The sequence below is a fragment of the Oryctolagus cuniculus genome, chromosome 15 (genome assembly GCF_051225735.1).
Source record: "Oryctolagus cuniculus isolate XC-2025 breed Fujian yellow rabbit chromosome 15, ASM5122573v1, whole genome shotgun sequence".
Taxonomy (NCBI): Eukaryota; Metazoa; Chordata; class Mammalia; order Lagomorpha; family Leporidae; genus Oryctolagus; species Oryctolagus cuniculus.
The window spans coordinates 50,417,604-50,431,807 of NC_142881.1; the positions used below are offsets into that span (position 1 = coordinate 50,417,604).

Consider the following 14,204-nt stretch of genomic DNA (forward strand, 5'->3'; position numbering starts at 1 on the left):
GGGTGGCAGGGACCCAAGTAATTGGGCCATTATCTACTGCCTTCCCAGGTGCATTAAAAGGAAGTCAGGTTGAAAGCATAGTAGCCTGGCTGGCGCCACGGCTCACTAGGCTAATCCTCCACCTGCGGCACCGGCCCTCCAGGTTCTAGTCCTGGTTGGGGCGCCGGTCCTGTACCGGTTGCTCCTCTTCCATTCCAGCTCTCTGCTGTGGCCCAGGAGTGCAGTGGAGGATGGCCCAGGTCCTTGGACCCTGCACCTGCATGGGAGACCAGGAGGAAGCACCTGGCTCCTGGCTTCAGGCCGTACCGGCCACTTGGGGGGTGAACCAACGGAAAAAGGAAGACCTTTCTCTCTGTCTCTCTCATCTCTCATGTCTAACTCTGCCTGTCAAAAAAGAAAGAAAAAGAAAAAAGAAAAAAAAGAAAGCATAGTAGCCAGGACTCAAACCAGGTACTGTGATATGAGATGAAGGTGTCCCAAGTGACACCTTAAGCACCACACAACACCGCCACCCCAAGAAATTTTCTTTTCTTTAGTTTCATATATATATTCACTTCTGTAAAAGAACAAAAATGATAGTTCAGTATTTTTTAAAGATTTATTTATTTGAAAGTTGGCATTACACAGAGAGAGAAGGAGAGGCAGGGAGAGAGAGAGAAGTCTTCCATCCATTGGTTCACTCCCCAAATGGCCACAACGGCCGGAGCTGCGCTGATCCGAAGCCAGGAGCCAGGAGCTTCTTCCAGGTCTCCAACATGGGTGCAGGGGCCCAAGGTCTTGGGCCATCTTCTACTGCTTTCCCAGGCCACAGCAGAGAGCTGGATTGAACGTGGAGCAGCTGGGACTGGTGGATGCCGGCGCCCGTATGGGATGCCAGCACTTCAGGGCGGCTTTACCTGCTACACCACAGCACCGATCCCAATAATCCAGTATTAACTAAAGGCATTGATGCTTTTTTGAAAAAAAAAATAAATTTTTACTTATTGATTTGACAGGTAGAGTTAGAGAGAGAGGGAGAGACAGAGAGAGAAAGGTCTTTCATTTGCTGGTTCACTCCCCAAATGACCACAAAGGCCAGAGCTGCACCAATCCTGAAGCCAGTAATCAAGGAGTTTCCTCGAGATCTGCCATGCGGGTGCAGGGGCCCAAGCACTTGGGCTTTCACAAGCCATAGCAGAGAGCTTGATTGGAGTGGAGCAGCTGGGACTCATACCATCACCCATAAGGGATGCCGGTACCGAAGGCGGAGGCTTAACCCACTACGCCACAGCGCCAGCCCCTCAATGCTTTTTAATAAAGGTAAAGCATTAATGTTTTGAACATTTTCATTTATATACTTTAAATTTTTTTAAATTTATTTTATTTTATTTTATTTTATCTGACAGACAGAGAAAGCTTCTATTATTCATTGCTTCACTCTCCAAATGCCTACAACAGCCAGATCTGATTGAGGATGAAGTTGGGAGTCAGAAATTCAACCCAGATGTCCTTTGTGGGTGGCAGGGACCTAAGTACTTGAGCTGTTACCTGCTGCTTCCCAGGGTGCACATTAGTAGGAAGCCAGAACTGAGACACAGAGCTAGTACTCAAATCCAGGAACTCTGATATGTGATGCAGGCATTCCAATAGGCTGCTTAGTGGTTGGGGCAAATGCTTGCCTCTCATTTATGCTTTCTGAAAGGAGAAATACCTATATTTTGATCTGTAGCAGTATTGAATAACATTACATTTGCAGTTTCTGAGTGTTAGAAAAAATTTGTCCTTGACTTCACATTTGATCTTTTCACCTTCACATTCTAGATAGCCACATTTACCAGTCTATCTTCAGGGCAAAAATGTGCTTTAATCATGGAAAAGTTTCTGTCACATGAAGCAACAACACACATGTCGAGTTAGGGAAAGCTTAAGCATGAGGATGAGTTTGGCATAATCATAAAGATCCGATTTAACAAGAAATTGTGGTACTCTTTGTGTCTTTAGGATCAATTCTAGATTTCCAATATCTGAAAAAAATTTTATTAAGATTTTGTCTTTGGGGCCAGCACTGTGGCATAACAGATAAAACTGCTGCCTGCAGTGCCAGCGTTCCATATGGGCGCCGGTTCTAGTCCCCCCTGCTCCACTTCCGATCCAGCTCTCTGCTATGGCCTGGGAAAGCAGTAGAAGATGACACGAGTCCTTGGGCCCCTGCACCCACATGGGAGACTCGGAAGAGGCTCCTGGCTCCTGGCTTCAGATCAGCGAAGCTCCAGCCTTTGCCGCTAACTGGAGAGTGAACAAGTGGATGGAAGACCTTTCTCTCTCTGCCTCTCCTTCTCTCTCTGTGTAACTCTGACTTTTAAGTAAATAAATAAATAAATTAAAAAAAAATAAAAGATTTTGTCTTTGTCAGAAATTGCTTTTTATAATTTAGTAAAAAAAACTTCCTTAAGTTTTTCATTCTAGACAAAAATATTAGAAAATGGCTGAATAATAGTAAATATTTTTGGCATTTTTTGATCCCTGGCTTTTAAAATGGGTGTCCAGTGTTGGTATTCAAACACTGACTATTGGCTTTTCCTACCAGTAAAAAATAGCACCTTTTGTTGTTTCTCTTGGCATTCTTCTTCCAACTTTTATTCTTTTTTATGTAAATGTGCAATTTCCTTACATTTTGTTGTTGTATAACGTTTTCCACAATCTCTATGATAGATATTCAAGGAATAATTTTAAGGCATCACGTTTCCCTGAATATTATTTATATCTGATTCTGGCTGTTCACAAATATTTTTGGATCTGATTAATCTTTTCTAAAAATTTCATACCAGAATAAAAAAAATTTCTTATAGCAATCATAGTTTATTTTTAACCTATTGTTTAAATGCAAGAACCTGTAAATCACAGAGACTGGAGGCAAAAACTGCCAGAGAGAATTCCAGACCATTATGAACTTGCCTCCTACACGAATGTGTGTAACTGAATTCCTCTGGGTCAGGGACCAACAATAGAACTGGAAATTATCCAAAGTAACTTCCCTGCAGTGTGCAGAACTGTTAAAGGATTAGTAATAAAAAGGTGCTAATTAGAAGCTTACACGTGTGTTACTAAACTCAACAATGCAATGAAAATCTGAACTTAGATTGTGCTGATGGCCACACAACTTTGTGAATATACTAAAAATCATTCAGCTCTATACTTTCAATAGGTGAATTTTATGGTATGTGAATTAAATCTCAATAAAGATACATATAAAAGGAAAACTCCAAGAGAAACTGCTGAAATTATGTAGATCTCATTTCAGTGATGTATGTTTGGGGAGAGGAGCCTCTCATCACTAGCATTCTTTAAAATTGCTGGAAATTTTAAATTATTCTTCAATTCTACTTGAATGAGCCCTGTGTGCCTGCACCCTACCCTTGGCACATCACTGTATCCATAATTCTATATGATGCAGTTGTTACTAAATTCTACTCATGAAGGCTCCAAACTCAGGGCAGGGATCCAAACATACAGTGTGCCTTTTATAGCCGCCCAGATGCAAAACTGCAGTGTTCAAGGGCTTGCTTGTATAGTCCAGCACTAAAGAACATATTTGAACATGACCTTGCAGTTTCCCTGCCTCCGATACTGAATTTTCTGTCATACAGTTCCTTATCTGTTTCTCTCTCTCCTCCTCTGCCTTTCCCTTCTCTAGTGTTTTCTGTGTTAGAAATATCTGAAAATTATTCCAAGAGGCTTAATGTTCTTAACGCTGTCGGTGGCCCGAGGCTTTTAACACAGCAGAACAATAAGGTGATTGTTCCTTTTCAAGGTGTGAAGACAGCTGCGCAGCTACAACACCCGCACAGTAATTCCAGCTCCTTTTCTTGCAAAGGCAAGACTGACTTCAATCCAGACACCAGAGCTTTGCTTTGTTTAAAGGTGGATGGGATGCTAATGTGAAGATGTGACTCAGTTCTTCGCATCCTCTGCCAGGGTGATGGACTGGGGAGAGTTCAGAACAGCAGTACTTATGTAAGTAAACTCTTTATAGGGTGTAATTGTCAAAATCCAGCAAGTGGGGCTTGCCTCCCCATTTCTATTCAGTTACCTTCTTCCCATTCCCAGATGGGCATCTGAGCAAACACTGGGTCTCTGCCTAAAGTCTCCGGCTTCTTTTCCTCCTGTCTTATATGTTTTCTCTTCACCCCTTCCCAGACAGCTGTACTCCTCTTCACTTTGAATTTTTGCAGAGTTGACAACACTTCCTCTCACCCCTCATTTTCAATCTCTTCCCATTGCTTCCATTTCCTGATCATCTGATGATAGTCTGTCATTTTTTTCACCGAAACAGCGATGGATGGAGCCCTCTGACAAATAAAATCCAGAAGAGACAGACCCACAAAAGGGACTGACATCTCTGCTCCCCCACAATGGAAGGAAGAAGCAGCACTTCCTGGCCTGGCTAACCAGGGACCAAGCTGGGTACATTGAGAGAATGCCAACTCTCACTCTGAGATCAGCTACTCTTAGAAGAGGATGGGGAGGGCATTTGGCGCAGCTGTTAAGACACCATCTCAGGGGCCAGCGCCATTTTCAGGGGCCGGCGCCATGGCTCACTGGGTTAATCCTCTGCCTGTGGCACCGGCATCCCATATGGGCACCAGGTTCTAGTCCTGGTTGCTCCTCTTCCAGTCCAGCTCTCGCTGTGGCCCAGGAGAGCAGTGGAGGATGGCCCAAGTGCTTGGGCCCTGCACCCGCATGGGAAACCGGGAGGAAGCTCCTGGCTCCTGGCTTTGGATCGGTGTAGTACCGGCTGTAGCAGCCATTTGAGGGGTGAACCAACGGAAGGAAGACCTTTCTCTATGTCTTTCTCACTGTCTAACTCTATCTGTCAAATAAATAAAATTTATATATAAAAAAAAGACACCATTTCAGACACCTGTAGACACCTGTATCCCATATCAGAGAGTGTTAGTTGGAGTTCTAGCTCCACTCCTGATGAGATCGGGAGACTTGAATTGAATTCCTGGTTCTTGTCTCTGGCTTGATTCTTTCCTAGCTATTGTGGGCCTTTTGGTGGTGAACCAGAATAAGGAAGATCTCTATCTGCCTTTCAAATAAATAAATAAATAAAATGTAAAAACAAAAACAGGGTGGTTATTTGAAAATGTATATTATAATGGAGTGCAAGGTGTGTAGCACAGCCTTTAGCTCAGCAACTTGCAGGCTATATGGTCTCATGCAATGATCTTTTTCTCTGTAAATATCAGTTTTTATAAATGTAAAATGGGCTAATAAAGTATTTTCTTCAATGAAAGGCAGGATCTTTTTTTCTATTTCACTGGTTATGAAATTGGGACACCCCTCAATCCGTGCTGGTTTTGGTTGTCTGTATCCTAGTGACTTCCTTTTGGGGTTGTTGAGAGGCTTACAGGTGACAGTGCCTGTAAAATGCGCTTCATCGGTGGGGATTTCTCTAGTGCAGATGCTTTGTCTGCAGGAAGGAAAGGAAGGCCTGTTAGAATCCGTGGGAAAGGGAAATGATGTTTGTGTTGGTGGGACAGAGGTGTATGTGTGTGTGTTCATTTCACTCACAAGTCTTCAACCTGGGCAGGGCTTAGTGGAGACAGCTCATCTCTGTTCCAGGAGGCCCCAGACCCAGAAGCGTGAGTAGGCTGGAGGACCAGCTTCCAAAGTGGCTCTCCTGTATGCGGGCTGTGGTATTTTTAAAAGTTTTTAAAATTTCAACATTTATTTTATTTTGCTATAACTTATGCATCATAAAACCAACCAGTTTAAAATGTACATTTCAATAATTTCTTTTAGTAAATATATCCAATACAAACATCACTATCATCCAGAATTAGAACAGCTCCTTCACCCCAAATCATTCCTTTGTGTTTGTTTGCAGTGAGTCTCCACTTGCATTCTCAAACTTAAACAAATGCTCGTCTGCTTTATTTTGGTCTTTATAAATTCATCTTTGTTGCACATCTCATATAAATGAAATCATACAATATGAAGGGTTTTTGTATTTGGGCTGTTTTACCATTATTTTGTTAAGGCTTGTGGTTTTTTGTTTGCTTGTTTTTAAGTGGTAAGCGTGCTAGCAATAGAAATAATGAAGAGAGTACACCTGGCAGATCAGGTGGGCATCTCAGTAAAGAACAGAGAGCCCAGTATGCATTCAGACTGGAGTTTTTACAGATGCTGGGTGTGGGCCTTTCTCCTTCCCCAATACCCTTTCTGGAATACTGCCTGGTGGAGGACTTTCTGGATGTAGAATCCCACCCAGCACTTCATAACAGTCCCCTGGGTGAAAGGCAGATGAGATTCCCTTAAGCTGCCCCTAGGGAGAAGACAGGGACTCATCCAACCGGGTTTTTGAACAATGGCAAGACTTGAGATATATAAATTATGGTTTGCTGCCAAAGCTTGCTTCCTTGTCCCATCACACAGAAATTCCCATTTTTCTTCAGCCCCTTACACATACATAGGCTCATGTCTACCCAGCTGCCTTAATATTTCTCTCCACCCCAAGAAGTAATCCATAATCTTATGGGGGTAACATGGATGAGAGTTCACCTTCTATGTTTTATTCAGAGCTGACATATGGACACAGAGCTGCTTATGGGTATTTCTTGCTAGCTGTCCTAGAGTGTTCAGAGGTGGCCTGGGAAATGATTGTTTTGCCTGATGCAGAGGATTGATTATATCATCCAAAAGGATAGCCTGGGAGCCCTGTCTCATGACCATCTGGAGTTGGACAGCTTATACTCTATTAGAAACAAAATGAACAAGAGCATTAAAGAAAGACACATGGTCCAAAGAGAAGCAGCAAGAGTATGAAAGTTAAAGGGCCAAGGAGGGGCAATAGCCAGAATTTCTATGACCAGATGTTAGGCCTAAATTTCCAGCCTTGTTCAGCCTGGTCCTGGCCTTACAGTGAACATGGTTTTGTACTTATACAGTTTGATTGACCACATTCCCTCAAAATCTTTTTAAAGCATGATATAGACACCCCCTTGGGCAACAGTTAGCTTGTCTAACTGCCTACCTGTTTGAAGGACTGGGTTTAGCAGCCCTAGTGCAGGGGCCCCACTCATGACAGCCCTTAACTGGGCTAAGGCTGTGTTTTGTTCTTTCCCAAAGGAGGGGGCCCCTGCTCTGACTTGCTCTTGAAAGCCTGATACAGAGCCTGTTATAGGAACTTTGCTATTTTCCTTTACCTAGGGATCCATAATCTGTTAGTTGGAGCTGGATTAAGGGTGGTGGGGCCAGCACTGTGGTGTAGGTTAAGCCTCTGCCTCAGTATCAGCATCCCATATGGGCACTGGTTCAAGTCTCAGCTGCTCCACTTCTGATCCAGCTTCCTGCTAATGTGCCTGGGAAATCAGCAAGATGGCTCAAGTCCTTGGGACTCTGCTTCCACATTGGGTACTCAGAAGTTCTGACTCTTGACTATGGCCTGGCTCAGCCCCAGCTGTTGCAGCTTCTTAGGGAGTGAATCAGCAGATGGGAGATTCTCTCCCTCTCAACTTTTTCCAAGGGTCAGAGAGAGTTACACAGAGAGAGAAGGAGAGGCAGAGAGAGGTCTTCTATCCATTGGTTCACTCCCCAGTTGGCCGCAACGGCCGGGACTGTGCCGACCCGAAGCCAGGAGCCAGGAGCTTCTTCTGGGTCTCCCACATGGGTGCAGGGGCCCAAGGACTTGGGCCATCTTCTACTGCTATCCCAGGCCATTGCAGGGAGCTGGATTGGAAGTGAAGCAGTTGGGACTAGAACTGGCACCCATATGGGATGCCAGCACCTCAGGCCAGGGCATTAACCCACTGTGCCACAGCTCTGGCCCCTAAATAAATCTTTTTTAAAATTAAAAAAAAAAAAAAGGTTTTAGGTCAAGAATCTGCTTCATGGACTGTATTCTTTCTGGGGGTCAGTTTCCATTCTCCAGAGGTGAGGATGAGCTCCTCATAGCTTATTTTCAGATATACCAGTTGTACTTATTCTTGGATACCCAGTAGCCACGTTCTGCTAGGAAGTTAAAAGTGCTAGCCAAATGCCCAAAATTGGAGTCTCAGGTGGGAAACAGACTAGCAAACCATCTACATTTTAAATCATCTTTCCACTCCCACAAGAGCTTTGTCCTTCAAACTCTCCACAAAGGACCAATCCAAATAGGTATGAGTTGTCCATAAATCTTTGTTTGGCAATACTCTCCTGGTTAGCTGTCAAACCCGGCGTCAACGGATTTTCTTTTTTTTATTTTTAAAAAATATTTATTTATTTGAAAGTAAGGCTGGCGCCGCGGCTCACTAGGCTAATCCTCCGCCTTGCGGCGCCGGCACACCGGGTTCTAGTCCCTGTCGGGGTGCTGAATTCTGTCCCGGTTGCCCCTCTTCCAGGCCAGCTCTCTGCTGTGGCCAGGGAGTGCAGTGGAGGATGGCCCAAGTGCTTGGGCCCTGCACCCCATGGGAGACCAGGAGAAGTACCTGGCTCCTGCCATCGGATCAGCATGGTGCACTGGCCGCGGCAGCCATTGGAGGGTGAACCAACGGCAAAGGAAGACCTTTCTGTCTGTCTCTCTCTCTCACTGTCCACTCTGCCTGTCAAAAAAAAAAAAAAAAAAAAAAAAAAGAAAAAAAAATAAAGAAAAGAAAAGAAAGAGTTACACAGAAAAAGAAGGAGAGACAGAGAGAGAGAGAGAGGTCTTCCATCCGCTGGTTCACTCCCCAAATGGCCACAATGGCCAGAGTTGCACCAATCCGAAGCCAGGAACCAAGAGCTTCCTCTGGATCTCCCAAGCTGGTGCAGGGGCCCAAGGACTTGGGCCGTCTTCCACTGCTTTCCAAGGCCATAGCAGAGAGTTAGGTTGGAAGTGGAACAGCCAGGTCTCAAACCAGTGTCCATATGGGATGCTGGTACTGCAGGCAGCGGTTTTACCCGCTGTGCCACAGCGCCGGCCCCAAGTCAATGGATTTTCAAAAGCAAAGAGTGGCTGGCTTTCTGGGTCTGGGGTATGCAGAAAAAGCCATTGTTAAGATCTAGCATGGAAAAGAAATTGACAGTTTTGGGTATTTGGGTCAGGAGGATATAAGGATTGGGGAGCACTGGATGGAGTGGGACCACTGCCTCATTAATGAGCCTCAGGTCTTGGACCATCCTCCACCTATCCAGCCCCCTTTCGATGCCCATGATTGGTGAATTTTAGAGGATGAAACATTCCTTAAGTTTTCCCTGTTCAAGGAGGCCATTAATGATTGACTCAAAGCTTCTTTTTATCTTTGGACAGAGATTATATTGTTTTTGATGGGGAAAATTGGTGGATGGGGGGAGGATCCTGAAGTCTGACTTGTATGGGAGTTAATGCTGGAGGTCTTTAAAAAAAAGTTTTATTTACTTTTTTGAATTTGGAAAAGTGACAGAGAGAGAAAGGGAGAGAGAGAGAGAGAGAGAGAATCTCCCATCTACTGGTTCACTCCTCAAATGCCTGCAATAGCCAGGGCTGGATCAGGTTGAAGCCAAAAGCCAGGAACTCCATTCTGGTCTTTTCCATGTGGGTAGCAGAGACCTAAGTACTTACTGCCTACCTACACCTCCCAGAGTGTACATTAGCAGGAAGCTGAATCAGAAGCAGAGTGGGGAACTCAAGCCCAGACACTCTGATATGGGCTTGAGGCACCTTAACCACTGCACCACATGCCTATCCCAGCATAATGTTTTTGATGTTCATCCATGTTGTAGCACGTTCCTTTTGGTACTTTGTTCCTCTTTAATATTTACTAATATGCCATCATATGGACATACCACTTCGGTTTATCTGTGCACTGTTGAGGGACATTTGGGTTTTGTTCAATTTTTATCTATTATGAATAATACTGCTATGACCATTTATGTACCTATGTTTGTGTGGATATATGTTTCATTTCTCTGAGGTACATTGTTCAATGTGCAATTGCTGGGTCATATGTTTATGTTTAACTTTTAAAGAAACTGACAAAATGTTTTTTTGAAAATGATGGTGTTATTTACAGTCTCACAAACAGTGGTTGAAGGTTCCGAGTTTTTCCATAGTTTCTCCAGTACTTGTCTTCTTAATAAGACCAGTTTCTTTGTTTTTAAATTATGGTTAAAAAGAAACAAAAGACATAAAAGTAACCATCTTAACAATTTCTTTTTTTTTAAAGATTTGTTTATTTATTTGAATGTCAGAGTTACACAAAGAGAGAAGGAGAGGCAGAGAGAGAGAGAGAGAGAGAAAGGTCTTCTATCTACTGGTTCACTCCCCAACTGGCTGCAATGGCTGGAGCTGTGTCCATCCAAATTCAGGAGTCAGGAGCTTCTTCCGGGTCTCCCACATGAGTACAGGGGCCCAAGGACATGGGCCATCTTCTACTGCTTTCCCAGGCCATAGCAGTGTGAGAGGCCAGAGTCCCGCCATCACAGGCTTCTCACAAGACAGAGGAACTGGCTAGGCCCAGGATGCACCTGGTACAAGATGAAACTTGACACCGGGCAGTCCTTGGTCCGGCAGTACCATGTGGGGGCAACCAATAAGGTGGGCTGTCCTTGGTCCGGTAGGGCCAGGGAAAGGAAGGAATGGAGACATAATACTTGTTTGCTCTGGGACTATAAAAACCCTGGAAACAAAGAGAAGGGGGTCTTGGTGTCCCAGCACTGGGTTGCACAGGAGGCCGGGGCCCCAGCATGCTGGATCTACAAATAAAGTCCCTTTGTTCTTTGCATTTCAGTGGGTCTTGCTGGTTCTTTCTATCTGGGCAATCCGGAACACAACAGCAGAGAGCTGGATGGGAAGTGGGGCAGCCAGGACTTGAACCGGCACCCATATGAGATGCCGGCACTGCAGGTGGTGGCTTTACCCGTTATGTCACAGCAATGGCCCCCATCTTAACAATTTCTGCACCCTCCTGGGAGACCCAGAAGAAGCTCCTGGCTTCTGGCTTTGGATCGGCCCAGCTCCTGCCATTGCAGCCATTGGGGAACGAACGAGTGGATGGAAGATATCTCTCTCTCTCTCTGCCTCTCTGTAACTCTGCATTTTAAATAATAATTAATAAATCTTAAAAAAAAAAAAGGGAAGCAGAGCTGAGATTCCATCTGAACATTCCAATTTGGAATGCAGGCATCCCCAGCAGCATCTTAATCACTGCACCACATGCCCACCTCAAGATTGGTCATTTGTGAGTAGTTTATTTCACTTAACATAATGCCCTCAAGGTTTACCCCTGTCGTAGCATACTTCAGAATTCCCTTCCTTTTGAAGGCTCAAGGCATGGATTGTTAAAGGCAAAGGAATGCTGTATTTATTATCCTTGGGGTTAAGCAAAGTGCCTCTTGCAGTCCTGGTTATCGGAAACAGAGGAAATGGGAAGGGAAGGAGAAAAACATTGGGGAAGAAATATTCTGAAAAGTAGAAGGACATACAGAAAGTAGTTAGGAATATGATTACACATCTGTTTTTGCATTTTTTTTGACAGGCAGAATTAGATAGTGAGAGAGAGAGAGAGAGAGAGGTCTTCTTGTTCCATTGGTTTACCCCGCAAATGGCTGCTATGGCCAGTGTGCTGCGCTGATCCGAAGCCAGGAGCCAGGTGCTTCTCCTGGTCTCCCATGTGGGTGCAGGGCCCAAGCACTTGGGCCATCCTCCACTGCACTCCTGGGCCACAGCAGAGAACTGGACTGGAAGAGGAACAACCAGGACAGAACTGGTACCCCAACTGGGACAAAAACAGGCGGTGCCAGCCTGTTTTTGCATTTTTATACACACAGTTTTGCCCAGATTGAGCCCAATGGCTAAACTCCCTTTGGTGGTAAGAAGTATCATCTTTCTGGTTTTTCACAATACGGATATGAAGATCCTCCTTGGCAGATGGCTTTTGGAGTCCTTATCACTCTTAATTGATTATAAAGTTGGCCCTGCCTTTACTGCCTCTAATTATATCCTGTTAGGCTTTGTAGGAAAATACAACCAACCAGGATGCAGGGCTCTCAGAAATAAGTTTGTTTGTTAAAGGGCTGTATGACGTAGACTTGTTTAGCAACTTTTATAGCATTAACTTATTTAACACTGTTTAAACTGGGGAGTAGTATGAAACTTAAAAACAACACTACTAGTCGAACAATGCCCTATACCTTGTGTGGTTGTGTGAGTGCAGCCTGTTGAAATTCTTGCTTAGTATATACTAAGTTGATCTTCAGTATATGAAGGTGATTGAAAATGAAACTCGATGAAGGGCGGGATGGGAGAGGGAGTGGGAGAGGGGAGGCCACGGGAGGGAGGGAGGTGGGGGGGGAGCCACAACAATACAAAAGTTGCACTGTGTAAATTCACATTTATTAAATAAAAAAAAAACTATATAACAAACAAAAAAAAGAAAAAGAGAAAAAAAGAACTTAATACTTTACCCTTTTAGTATTTTTTATGTTCTACTTAAAACTATTGGTTGAACTCTGTAATTAATACACAATTACTCTTAGGTGTTTAATTAATGCTATAACTAGTACTCAAATAGTATTTTACACTTTGTGTTTCTGTGTGGGTGCAAACTGTTGAAATCTTTACTTAATATATGCTAAATTGATCTTCTGTATATAAAGATAATTGAAAATTAATCTTGATGTGAATAGAAAGGGAGAGGGAGTGGGAGAGGGGAGTGTTGTGGGTGGGAGGGAAGTTTTGTGGGGGGGGAAGCTATTGTAATCCATAAGCTGTACTTTGGAAATTTATGTTCATTAAATAAAATAAAATATATATATAAAAAATAAAATAAACTGGGGAGTAGAATTAGAACCATCCTTGTTTCTCAGCAAATTGCAATAGATTTCCTGCATTACCTAAAGAAATGACATAGTGGGGTACTCGTTTATGTCTTTACAGAAAAGATGAAAACCTCAGATGCAAAATGTGCAATTGTAACACACAGTGAAAATCCTCAGTGACCAAGTGAGAGGGTGCAGTTGAAGGGCTCCATTCAGAACACTTAGAGCACAGCCCAAAGTAACAATTTTCTGTCAAAGAAGGAAGGGACTACATTTCTGAAAAGGCTTGTGGAGATTCACAGGGTTTCCAGACAGAAGACAAAATTGTAAATGGCTTTGCAAAGCTAAAAAGATCCACAAAGGAGAAACTCTGAAAAAGCATAAGACATCTCATAAGGAAATAAAAGTTTCTGTTCATATAACTTTCTGCTCTCGGGATATTACTGCCTTAATCTTATTTATTTAGTTGAAAAGCAGAGAGACAGAGATAGGCAGACAGAGAAAGGTCTCCCATCCACTGGTGCAGAAGTAAATCTGGGACTCCAATTCAGGCATTCTGATACAGGATGCAGGTATCCCAAGCAGCATCTTAACTGCTGGGCCAAACACCCATCCCATTTTACCTTTTTATATCAAAAGACAGAATTGAGTTGAGTAGGGTTTTTTCTCAAAGAAATGTTTTTCATTTTGGAGAAGAAATCGTGGGGAGAAATTGCTAAATTGCCATTGCTCTTTTTACAAATTTTGATACACTTTTGGGGACTGTGATGCTGAGATTCTGACTGAGGACTTGGATTTCATTCAAACTCAGTATATCCTCAAGTTCCCCCAACTCCCATGCTCCCCAACAAAGTGTTTTGACGCCCCCCAAAAATGAAAAAATAAATTATTATGCAAATGAAATCATGTAGTATTCATAAAATTCATCTAAGTGTGTTTTTCTTTATCTAACAAGGACTATGAGCCAAAACAGTGGTTTCCACACACGTTTCACAAGGGCTGGAAGCCATTCTTCTAATAGACAACATCAGAAAATCCAAGCAGAGCTACTCCCAGCAGCATGTCTCTCACCCTGTGGCAGTTGGTATGAGTCACCTTGTTTGATTGATCCTATATGGTAGAAGCTGCCAAGGCCACTCAGAGAGTTTAGGAAAACAGGTGCCACTGTACTGTTCTGATACCAGTTGGGGTGAGAGGGGCCTCAAGCATTACCCTCCACTTGTCTACCCTCATCACCACCTCATCCCAAATCGGACAATCCTAGTCCTCTCTGCCTCAGAGTGGCCCTTTAGGAGCCTGTGCCCTAGACACTGTGCTGAAGAATGAAATGACACAGCTGTCTTGTTTAAGAAGAACATCAGCTACCCAAATCTGCTCAAAATTTTATTAAAATAAACTATGACTAGAACCACAGAGGGCTTTTCTTTCTCATCTCTTATCAAAGAAAAATGTGTAAGCACTCT

The 14,204-nt window shown here is 43.6% G+C and overlaps 1 long non-coding RNA gene across 1 annotated transcript; it reads left to right on the plus strand.

The window, feature by feature from the left end:
• The first annotated feature begins 1,169 nt into the window (after positions 1 to 1,169).
• On the plus strand, positions 1,170 to 4,883 carry LOC149121987 (uncharacterized). The gene is made up of 3 exons (XR_016222189.1): positions 1,170 to 1,299; positions 3,791 to 3,993; positions 4,313 to 4,883. It is a non-coding gene; the product is annotated as an uncharacterized LOC149121987 (long non-coding RNA).
• Positions 4,884 to 14,204: the final 9,321 nt, after the last annotated feature.